The sequence below is a fragment of the Solanum lycopersicum genome, chromosome 7 (assembly GCF_036512215.1).
Source record: "Solanum lycopersicum chromosome 7, SLM_r2.1".
Lineage (NCBI taxonomy): Eukaryota > Viridiplantae > Streptophyta > Magnoliopsida > Solanales > Solanaceae > Solanum > Solanum lycopersicum.
In genome coordinates this window covers 42,881,285-42,893,087 of record NC_090806.1, presented here as the reverse complement: position 1 = coordinate 42,893,087, position 11,803 = coordinate 42,881,285, and positions in this window count along the sequence as shown.

Here is an 11,803-nt window from a genome sequence, read left to right as displayed (position 1 = left end):
ACACTTCAGGTTCATTGAGTAACTCTTGTTCCTAAGGTTCAATATTCCTCTTAGATCGATGACCTATTGTTGCTCTTCATGGAGGAATGGTTATCTTAAAACACGCGCAGGTATGATCTATAGAAAAACCTTTAGACATAAACTCTAACGCACGAAATGAATGTGAAAGAAGTATAGAATTTCCTAAATGTCGCAGCCTCCTTGTGGAGATTCACACCTAACTAAAACTATACAAACACAGCTTCATCGACTCCCTAGGACTCTTGAATTATGTGCTTTGATACCAAGTTTGACGTGCCCAGAGAATACAACCTAGGTGGGACTGGCATACGATAACCGTTGTTGGTCTCGAGCGGATCCTTTACTTGGCTTACTTAACTCGACGGAAGATAAAAATCAAACTTCGATAAAAGAACTTATCTGAACTAAATAATAAAATAATAGGGAATGTCTTAAATATTTATACAATCAAGTTTGCCAAAATGGCAACCCAAGTCTTTAATATAAGAATTAAAATGTAAAGACTACTCAACTACAAAATTGTCTATGAAACCTTTAAATTGACTAAGAGAGATGTTGGGGAAAACCCCACAACATCCTATTCAACTAACTAGAAAGCAATAAAAGACGTCCTTCGGAGTGCAAGGAGTCTCACTAACTGACTCTGAAGTACTCAACTTGATCAACGGTGTGCTAAATGTCGATGCTCGTTACTTGCATCAACATCATAATACGATGCGAACTAACTAGCATAGGTACATTGAATGTATAGGTATGCGAGTTGGAATGCTATTTGAAAATAAGCTAGAAAGAGATTATGAAAGAAACACTCACCCTGACTATTCTCAACTCATGATTACTTACTAAACTCATTTCAATAGAAAGGAGATTTAAACAAGTGCAATATAAAGAAATGTTGTGAACAAAAATGTAGTTAACTTTGTGTGTATGGAAAGATATATAAAACTCTGAGATGTAAGTAAAAATACAAATAATTGTGTATATGAAATATATATAAATTTTATGTGAGTTTCTCTAATTAGGCAACCATCACATAAGAGATAGAGTGATGTTACAACTATCTACCTCACACTGTCAGCGCATTCTGTGCCCAACCAAAGATATAAGACCTGAACTGTCTAATGGATCCACTAGTCTACTGTGAAAAAGTTTCATCTAAAATGTATGACCTCTTTCTACCCAATGATGGCTACATGGTTTATGGGGGCTATGAGTTGTCTTAACTCTTTCCCATATCGGTGCTCAATACTACTCCCAAAATATACTGGCTCTTATGTTTATAAAACATACTTACTAATGTGGTTTGATATTAGTGCTCAAAAACATAGCTCAAAGTCTATGTTAGAAATCTCAATTTCCCTGCTGCTTCATTTAGAAAGGTATTACACTTTTCTAAAAACTAGCCCGAAGGCTCTTTGGAAATCTCAGTTTCCATTCTTGCTTAAATTTGGAAACAATTCTTTTAAATCTTTTGGGAATACATAGGCCCCATACACTTATTTGAAGAAATAATTTCAAACTTCACTCTTTATTGAACTCAAAACATAAGTTTTAAAACAAATGTAAAATGTTTGTAAAGACTTATGAAAACTTGAAATTACTCCTCTTATTTTACTCTTGATTTCTCTTAACTATAATTCTTAATTTCTCCTGACTGGACTCTTAACTGATCTTTGAATTGAATTATAGAGTCAACAAATTACATTTGTGTTTGGAAATATCTCATGAGGTTTAGGAATTACTCTACATAACTAAACATGAGAAATTTCTAGAAAATCGGAATTTGAAGGTTGGTCCGTGATGCGGAGGCATAATTTAATTTTGGTTCCAAAAACATGTTTTTAGGCAGAACACTTGGTGTAAGCTCCGCAATTCGGTGCATAATTCTCGATTAAGGAATAGGTCGCGTGACGTGCTCCCATATCTAGATTTCGCTCGTCGAAATTTCTTCTTTCATTTTTCTTCCCCAATTCATTCAAACTCGATTCTTTTTCTTTAATCTCTTTCAAATACAAATACCCTGCAAATGTACATAAGAACTTAACCCTAAATGACCCCATATTCAACATAACGAATTCAAAAACTACACAACTCAGGCAATTCATGAACAACACATGTATTCAAGAAAAGGGTATCAAGATATCAATATTCTAATGATTCTAGGACGAATCCAAACTGAAATAATATGCTTGGCACGTAAGAGAACAATATCAACGTTATGAGAGTCTCACGTGCATTTTTGAAGCAAGTTCCATTGCAAAAACACCAATGTTGTTGGTTGATCTTGATGATTTTTCTCTTTTTTCTTTCTTCTTTTCTCTTCTCCTTTCTCCTTAGCCCTAGCGTGAAAATTTTAATTTTTTGAAACTGACCAAGTTATTCTTGACCAATATTAAACTCCTAAAAATGGAATAAAACAATATGGTAGCTAAAACACAAAAATACCCTCAAAAATTCCGGATTGGACATTTTCCTAATCTGACAACTCAACTTCAAAAGGGCATAACTACTCATACAAAGTTGAAATCGCGCAAACTTGGTGGCCTTGGAAAGATCATTCCAATGATATCTGGAAGCACCTGTAATTCATCCTGAGCTAGAAGCTATGGTCATTTCAAAATGACAAAAAATTTAATTTTAACTTACTTAATATTTTTCCAGATTTATTTACACTTTAGAAAATTAACTATTTCCAGATTTTACACTTCCTTCTAGTTCTTCAGAGTTGCGAGATGTTACACTCCATATTATTCTGTTTAGGTTCATGTCCTCGCAAAGAAATACATACAAAATTAAAATTACAAAGTATAACCATCAAAATAATTTTTTAAAAGAATTTAGACAGATATTTTTTGAATTGCAGACATACAACTTTTTACGCTCCCCGAGTTTCAATCCATTTTTAGATTTTAAATAAGTGGTCAATTTTGAACCAAAGGGTGGATGAAAAAGGTATTTTTGACCCAATAGATGAGTGAGAAGGGTATTTTGAAGCCAATAGGTGGATGTAGGGTAATTTTGTACCATTTCCAATACGTTGAGAATATTTTAGACCCTTTTGTGTTTATACAATATAAATACATTACATATTACTGTAGCTATTTTGTTGATTCTTTTGTAACCTGTATATTTACGTTATAACGTTAGGAGTCATTTAGTATGAGATATAAGATATAATAATGCAGTCTTGAGATTACTTAGTCCACCATTTTAGATAAGATAAGTATATCCCATACACATGATGGAGTCATTTATCTAGTGATAATTAATGTAGGATAACTTTTTCCCATTCATATGGCCCCTTAATGTCTATGTCATGTTTCTATCTTCAGAATGAAAAAGAAGAAGAATAAGAATACAAAGTACATGAAAATTTTGATCTTCCCAGCTGTCAATAGAAGAAAATAATATATGCATTGTTACATAATCTCACTGTTCTACCAATTTTACAAGACAATTATCAGCTACCCAAAATGAATACAAGGTTTATTAACTCAATCTAGAATCAAAATGGCTAACAGTCCCCAAAAGAGGAATAGTATATACTTAAGATCATGTTAATTTTAGATGATCAACTAGAGTTTTCATTGGAAATGCCATCTAATGAGTATTATCTTTCTAGTGTTTCTCTCTCTTCACCTGCTTGTATCCGATCACCTTGTTGCCCCTACCTGCAATAGTCCCCTAGCTCTTGCTTTGCTGATAGAGAATAACATCCACCTTTGTTTAACCAGAGTTATACATAGAATGAGGAAAAGAAGAATGTAGAAGCCCCAGATATGAAGCATTAATAGAGACAACGTGAATGGCTTTGATTTTATGAAAAAACAAACCTAGAGTAGCCATGTCCACAGTATAGTCTCGTTGAGGGGCGTTTGAGTAACCAGTTTCCTTTAATTTGGACAACTCCCATTGAAAGCTCTGAAAGAAGTTGTTTTTGAACCCAAACTATACCCTAAAATGCTGCCTACAATATAGGAAAGGCTAAGATCTCAAATGCCAAATACAGGGTGGTCTAACACCAAAGTCACTCACATTTGTCCTTCAACTACATATTGAAGATGACAGAAGAATGCTTAGGTAACACATACAACAAAAGATGATAGGGAGTTATCAGATGCTCCGGTAATAACAACACCCTTGCTTCAAATATAATTTATTTTTCAATTTTTCAATCATGATACTTACAGACTATGTTTTTATATCCAGACACAACTTCAACCTTCAAATAACTTTTTTCTTAATTTAACTTCAGAAACTCCTTTTTTTCCCTTTCAAATATCAATTATTTCATGTCCAAACACCTACTTCACATCATTTTAGAAAATATTATAATAAACATATAAGGAACATATTTAATTTATTTAGTAAATATTGACCAATAAAATCCTAGTTAAAATTGGAAAAAAACTATCAAAAAATTTGAGCCTTGATATTTTTTACTCTGCCACTATAATCCATCACCTACTCTTTACTTTCTCTTTGTCTCTTATTTAGTTTTTCCAATTTCAATACTATTTTCTTTTGAAGTATCCATAAGTTCCTTTTCTCTTTTGCCTCTTCCTTATTTTTGTTGTTTTGTAATATAATTTTCTAAAACTTATTTTTTTGGGTGGTTTACCAGAATCCTTCTTTGTATTTTTCTTAATTTCTTTGAGTGATTACTATACATTGGTTGATTTTGTAGGTTTTATAATTTTGAATTATTATTTTGTAAAAAAGACAAATATATCCTCAAACTATCATAAATGGTATGCAGATATTGTTTGTCATACTTTTGGGACATTGGTGTCCCTACCATCTAAAAACTAGTATATACCCTTTATACTAACGCACATACACATGTCATAATCTAAGCCACCGATCCGACATTTATTAAATATTGGATCGATGGTTAATATTGTTTCACGTGTCTCTATTTAGTCCTCCGTTAGAGTGAAGGGTATATATACTCTAGTTTTTGGACATCAAGGGCACGATGTTTCAAAAATATGATAAAGGAAATCTGCATATCATTTTTCGATAGTTCATGGGGTATTTTGTCCCTTTTCCCCTATTATTTTTAATTAATTATTTATGTTACATAGTTTTATCAATCTTGAATTTGTAACACCTTTTTTTGTTTCTTACATTTGATAATTTAGAACTTTTATCGAATTCTATGATACTTCCTCTTTTTACATTTGTATCAAATTTTATTTTTAGTAGATTTACTTGGGGAAAAAAACAAAAAAAATAGTTGTGATTTTTTTATAATACTTTTGTTTTTGATTTGCAAAGAAAGAGAAATATTACAAAATTATGTTCTTTAAAATTTATTATATTTATTATATATTTTTCATTCGGTCTCAATCAAAAACATATCCCAGGGAAAGGTTTCACTCTTTCTCCCCAAACTTTCTGATTTTTATACAAAATTTATAACAACTTTCCCTGAATCTAATGTATAAAACAAAAAAGGGGTGGGGTCAACTAAGAAGGCAAGGTCACACTAACTAAAATATAAAAAACATAGATCTAGAAAAAAAAAGAATGGAGAAGACGACTTTAAGGTTTTGAGGGAGTTTAGAGGTTTCCGGTCAATCCTTGATTAGAAACCCAATGTCTCTTTTTTGTTTGATTTGAGACAATTAAGGTTTAAGTTCGATCTTATTTTCATTTTTTCAATATCTCCTTTATTAAAAATATATAAACTTTTTGGCAATTATTATTATTTTTATAAAAACTAAGAAGTGTTTGTTGTTTTGATATGGTTATTACCAATGCGTGTTAAAGTTGGATTTAAAAATTATTTTTGAAGGATGAGATGAAAAAGCTTTGCTCCTTAGTTCACTTTCATACGTTGAGCTTCATCATGTTTAGTGTATGATGTGTTGTCTAATTTAATTCATATTTAGGTTGGCTTCTCTGTGTGCAATGATCTGAGAAATAAAAATAGTTAGATCCTGATTTGTCCAAATTGATTTATCATTGGAGAATAAGTTTTGAATAAGATTTAATTTGTTTCACAAATTAGAGATCTCCTTGATTGTAAAACATATATACTAGTGTATTCCACTTGGGTTCAAAGATGTAACTTCAAAGCATGTATAGTATTTTTTTGGGGACTAGACCTATGGTTAGGCCCTATTAATAAATGTGAGAAGAGTTATATATGATATGGTTCTTCTATTTTTGATGATGTAAAATTGTGTAAATACTTGAAAAATGTAAAAGATTTGAGTCAATCTTATGTCTAGCGTACAATAGATTCCCTTATATTTGACGTGATTCGTAATTTTTGTTTAAATAGATTAGAAATGTGAAAAATATTATTTGTTATGTCTAATATATTGGTTGAAGAATGTCCATTAATTTTACTAAATATTAAAATATTTTTTTAGTTTTTTAGATAGATATATGCTAGCTGTAGGTACAAATAGATGGATTGTATTAAGACTTCTCTTTTGTTCTCCTCTCATCATAAGCAAAGGAAGTTTCCTAAATATTCTACGCTATAGATCAGGATTTTAAAAAAATGTTATAAAAAATACAAACACAAAAAAATTAAAAAAAAAGGAACGACTGAATCAAGATAAAATTATTGAATTTCTTAATTTGATCAAGAAGTGCGCTAATAGTTCTTGTCATCGAAAAAAAGAAATTCAAGATGCACATCTACATAAACATGAGATCCCTAAATTTATTCCTTTTTAGTTTATTTTATTTCTTTAATAGGTTATTTATATGGATAAGGATCTAGATAACATAGATTGATTCAATCATTTGTTAAGAAAAATTCATACCATAACAGTATTACAATTGATCAATTCAGTGCAACACCCCAAAACGAACTAAGTTGAACTAGAGGCTCGTGGTTGTTTCTTGAGTTGATTTTAATTTAAACTAAGTTAGTTTAGTGTACTTACGCAGTGTGTGAAGTTTGGAGTTCAACCGACCAAGAACGTCCATGACTTGAAAAGTATGCCTTAAAATGTACTAGTGTGTCTTGTTGTGTTTAGACGAGTTTTACGTGTTCGTTTTACTAGAAATTTGTATTGGATGTTCCTAAGACCTAGACAACTAATTTTAGGGGTTTAACTTCCAAGAATGACCCCACTTAGGACCCACAAGTGTCCCTAAATGAAGGGCCGAAGACTTGGGCAAAATTTGCCAAAAAGCAGTGGCCATCGACGACCCTAACGATGGTCCGTTGGTCCCTCAATGGTCCGTCGACCTAGGGAGTCGATTGGAACAGTGAGTTAAATTTTTCAATGCTCCATTTATGTTTAAGTATCCACCAACGAGACCCTACCAACATTCCGTTGGCTCAACGACGGTCCGTTGGTGAAGGTCCGTTAGTGAGACCTTCAAATCTGTGAAGTTGCTGCCAACTTGGGGTGTCTCAAGTAAATACACCCCAAGTCTTTTAATACGCTAGGTGAATATTTTTAGTGTTTATTAGGTACATTAAAGTGTTCTAAGCCCTAAAACCTCATTTTAGACCTCTATTCCTAAAACCCAAAACCCCTCTCTCTTAAAATTCTCTCTCAAATCTCCATGGAAGCTAGAAGTCAAGAAATGCTAGGAGGGTTGTTGGTAGTCGTTTATCCATAAAAAATCTTTGGTATTTCTTCAATGTAAGGTATGATATCCATCCTTGTACTCTCTTTCATTCAAGGATCCCCTCCAAACTAATTTCAAAATGGGTTTTAAACCCTAGTTTCTACTATCTTCAAATCTAAATATAGGTCTTGCATGAACACATTTTTAATTAATTAAAAATTGTATTTCTAATTTTATTTGATTATTTTAAAGTTAAAACTTCAATAAAATCATGTTAAAGCTTTTCATCTAATGTTGGTTTAAAAAATGGGTTATATTAGCATAAATTGGTAGTCTTTAAGCTGTGACTTCTTATGGTTGTTATTCTTGTAGCTACTGTCCAAAGGGCTAATTTATGATTAATTATTGAATAAAATGTTATAGGTGATGAAATCATGGATTAAAGGGTAAGTTTGATATGTTGTTTAGTTTCAATTTTTAAATGCTCTAGAGTGGTATGGTCCACCTTCTTTGTGTTGGTGTTTACTTGAATTGTATGAATGTAAAGTTACTAGTTAATTGTGAATGAGGCTATGAAGGTTTGTTATGTGAATTAAGATGAAAAGTATGCTATTCCTGTTAAATGTCCCTTATAAAGCTATTATGTAAAATAGGCTAGAGAGTATGCTTAAATGAAGATATTCTTGTTAAGTGTTTTATGAAACTTGTTATGAAAAGTATGTAAAGGATTATGTATAAAAGACATATATGAATATACGAATCATGTTAAGTGTGTGATGTGCTGAATGAAGGCTGGGCATGTATAGAAGTTAAATGAAAACGAAATGAAGCTTATGTGTAAAGTGTGCTCACATGTACACACACTCACACTTGAATGAATGAATGAAGCTTAGTTAAGTTCGAAAGGGGAGTTTTTGGGTGAACACTCTTCGTGAGTTGAGATGAAGTGTTTAGTAGCAACCCCACTACATCCCATGAGATTTCTAAGATAGGTTGGAGGATGAATGCCCTTGGTGAGTTGAGATGTGGTGTTCACTAGTTATCCTTAACCTATAGTCTAGAATGTTGAGAATCCGTGGAAAGTTATGCCTAGCACAGAGAGTATATGAAGAAGAGGTGGATTATACTTCGTGAGTTGAGATGTGTATACCAATATACCTTTTGAGGTGAGCACTCCTCCTTAGTAGAGAATGAGTTACTTAATAGCAATTGGGAAAGCCATTTAATGCTAAGATAATGACCTCATTCTTTGAAAGTGAGAATTCCTCTTCTGATAGGGGTTAATATTTGGATTCCATGTCTAGCTCTCATGGTCTATATAAGTTAAGCTAACTCCCACAAAAGAAATGAAAGTTCTAAGTCTTCTAAAGAAGTGTTCTACTTAGGATAGGTAGTGGAATGGGATGCAATTAATCCATTGCAATAGGTAGGCAATCCGAAAGGGGAATCTTGGTGAGACTTATTTGAATTGAATGAACTCAGTCTTCTAAAAGAACGTACTATTTACGGTAGGTAGTGGTATGGGACGCTATCTATCCATTGCACTAAGTAGGACCTTTTGAACGGGAAGACTTGGTGCCAAACCTTCTAAAAGAATGTATTACTTAGGGTAGGTCGTGGTATGGGATTCCATCTACTCATTGCACTATGTAGGCATTCCGAAAGGGAAGACTTTGATGGTTTGTTGGGTGTCATTTCATGTCTTTCCATTGATTGAGGGGCTTTTTACTCCCCATTTGAGTAAGCCAAAAGGGGTAGTCTTGAGGATTGCTTTGGTGTTTACTGAAGGAGGCATATGCATACTTCCTTCATGTCTTACCTTACTGAGTCTTAGGATAATCCTGAGGTAGGGAAACTCTTATCGAAAATGAGTTCACTTACTCTTTTGCTTGGCCTTGGAAATTCATTCATTTAAAATAACATAGTTCATTGTAATTGCTCAAGTTGAATTTATTGTCAGTGCCTTAAATGATTCATTGTTAAAGTTTCCGATTTGCAATGTACTGTTAGTAGAGTTCACTATAAGTTTTTGGAATAAATTGTAAATGCCTCTTTTTGGTTAAAATTATGTGAGTTCTTCTCTAAGTGTTAAATGATGGTTCTCATGTTGATTTGCTTCTAAATTAAAAAATGTTTTACTTAATTTGGCATGAAATATTATTTCACTAAAATGTCCCTTTTCGAATGTTTTTGCATATGCCATACTTAATAAACTATTTGTACTAACCCCATAAATTTTCTATACTAAGTATAGGTTGGAAGCAATGTTGAAGTCTAGAAGGCAAAGCTTGGGAAAGTTCCTCTCAAGATAAAGTGTGTCCTCATTTATTCGAAGGCATAGTTCCAATCTTCTCAGTTTCCTTATGTTAAGACTTAGTATATATTTCATTTCAGCGTAAAGGGTCGTGTCCCTAAGTTATTTATGTCATGTCTTTAAGTTTGACTTGTGATGATGAGACTTCTTAAATATTTTTATTAAAGACTTCTTTTTTTCATTTATTCATGAAATTTTTTAATTTCACACTACTTTTCATGTCTTGTGTAATGAATGCTAGTTAAAGGGCTTGTGCGAGACTTCAAAGGGTCAAGTATGCTTGGTCACAAAACGAGGGTTCTCCCTAACTTCTAGGGGGTACTTTTGGGTCGTGAGAGACTTAGTATCAGAGCATAAGGTTTTGGGAAATAATTTAAGTTCTAATGGTCTCACAAGCCACGTCTAGTAGTATCTTGGTCATTGGTGTGAGTCACGACACATCCATTGACAAGAGGCTATAGGACGATAGAGTTTCACTTTCTTTATTACACTTGAATCGTACCATAGAACTTAACTCCATAAGGTCTCCGTCTATTGTACTCCCTTGTCTGGTGGTTTTCTAGGTGTGATTGCTTGGAAGGGGAGATGTTTCCAAGTTTGAGCGAAAAAAAAGTTGAGTTTTGATGTTATGGTGGTTTTGTGGCTAAAAAAGTAGATGTGAAGGTATGTTTTGAAATTTGGGATGTGATACCATTTATGGCTAGGTGTGAATTATGAGGTTGGGAGTGTTGTGATGAGAAACCTTGTGGTGATTTAGTTCTAAGCATCGTAAGAGTTATAAGGATGAATAAAGTGCTTTTAAGAATAAATTAGTTATCTTGTGATTATGTTCAATGATGGTAGAGATGCTTTAAGGTGTGAATTTGTGGAAATATTGAAGGAATGTGGAGATTTGTAGGAGTTGACGGCAAACCTCTTGTGTGGTTAATGTTTGAATACTCATTCTTATGATTTGGTGGATGTTGTGGTATAGGCTTACACTAAGATTGAAATGTGGTATGAATATCTAGTAAGGAAGTTTTGTTCCATGAAATTGAGTTAAGGGATGCCTAAGAGTTGAATGAAGTGATGTTTAGGAGAGTTTGTCTAGGCTTGAATCCTAAGAGGAAAGTGGTATGCTTAACTTGTAAGGTTGATGTTGAATCTTGATGTGCAAGAGTTGAGGGTAGTGTGAGTTCTTAATTTTTGAGAGGCATAAATCGTGCTTTGATGTATGAAGCCTTGAAAATGGCTTTAGTTTAAGTAGGGGAGAATGAGTTGAGTAGAATGTCATTTAATGTACTTAGTCCAAGAGAATCCTCGAGGGTAACTAAGTGAGAGTGGTAGTATGGGATGCTACTCTTACATTATACTTAACCAAGTCTCTTTGGAGTAAGTTAGTGTGGTATTATCCCTCATATTATCATGTAATGTTGATAATGTTGCTTAAAAGGTGCACGATGAAATTTTTAGGCATGTGACATAGTGGTGTTTTCAATTCACTGTAATGAAGTTCAACTTTTTGAAAAAATTGCATTTTTAATGAATTGTGGTTTCAATGTGTTATAAGATGAATTTATATGGTATTATACTTCATGTGATCATGTCATCTTGATAAATTGCTCAAAGAATGGATTTTTGAAATTTTTGAGTATGTTGGCAGTGACACAATGAATGTTCACTGTAAGACTTGTAATTTTGAAGAAAATTCTTGTGTTTGATTGAAATTTCAATGTGTGCAAAATTGTTGTATATGAGCATGTTTAAGGTTGGGCAAGGTTGTTCCTCCAAAGGAGAAGGTTAAGTGTGAGTATTGAAAATTTTGAAGTTTACCAGAGTCGCCTAGGTTGCTAAGTGTTTGAAAATGTGAAATGATGCTTCTTGCTGGTTGATGCTTTTATTTTCAGTGTTTGAACCTTGATTGTAATGCGTTATGTGATTCTA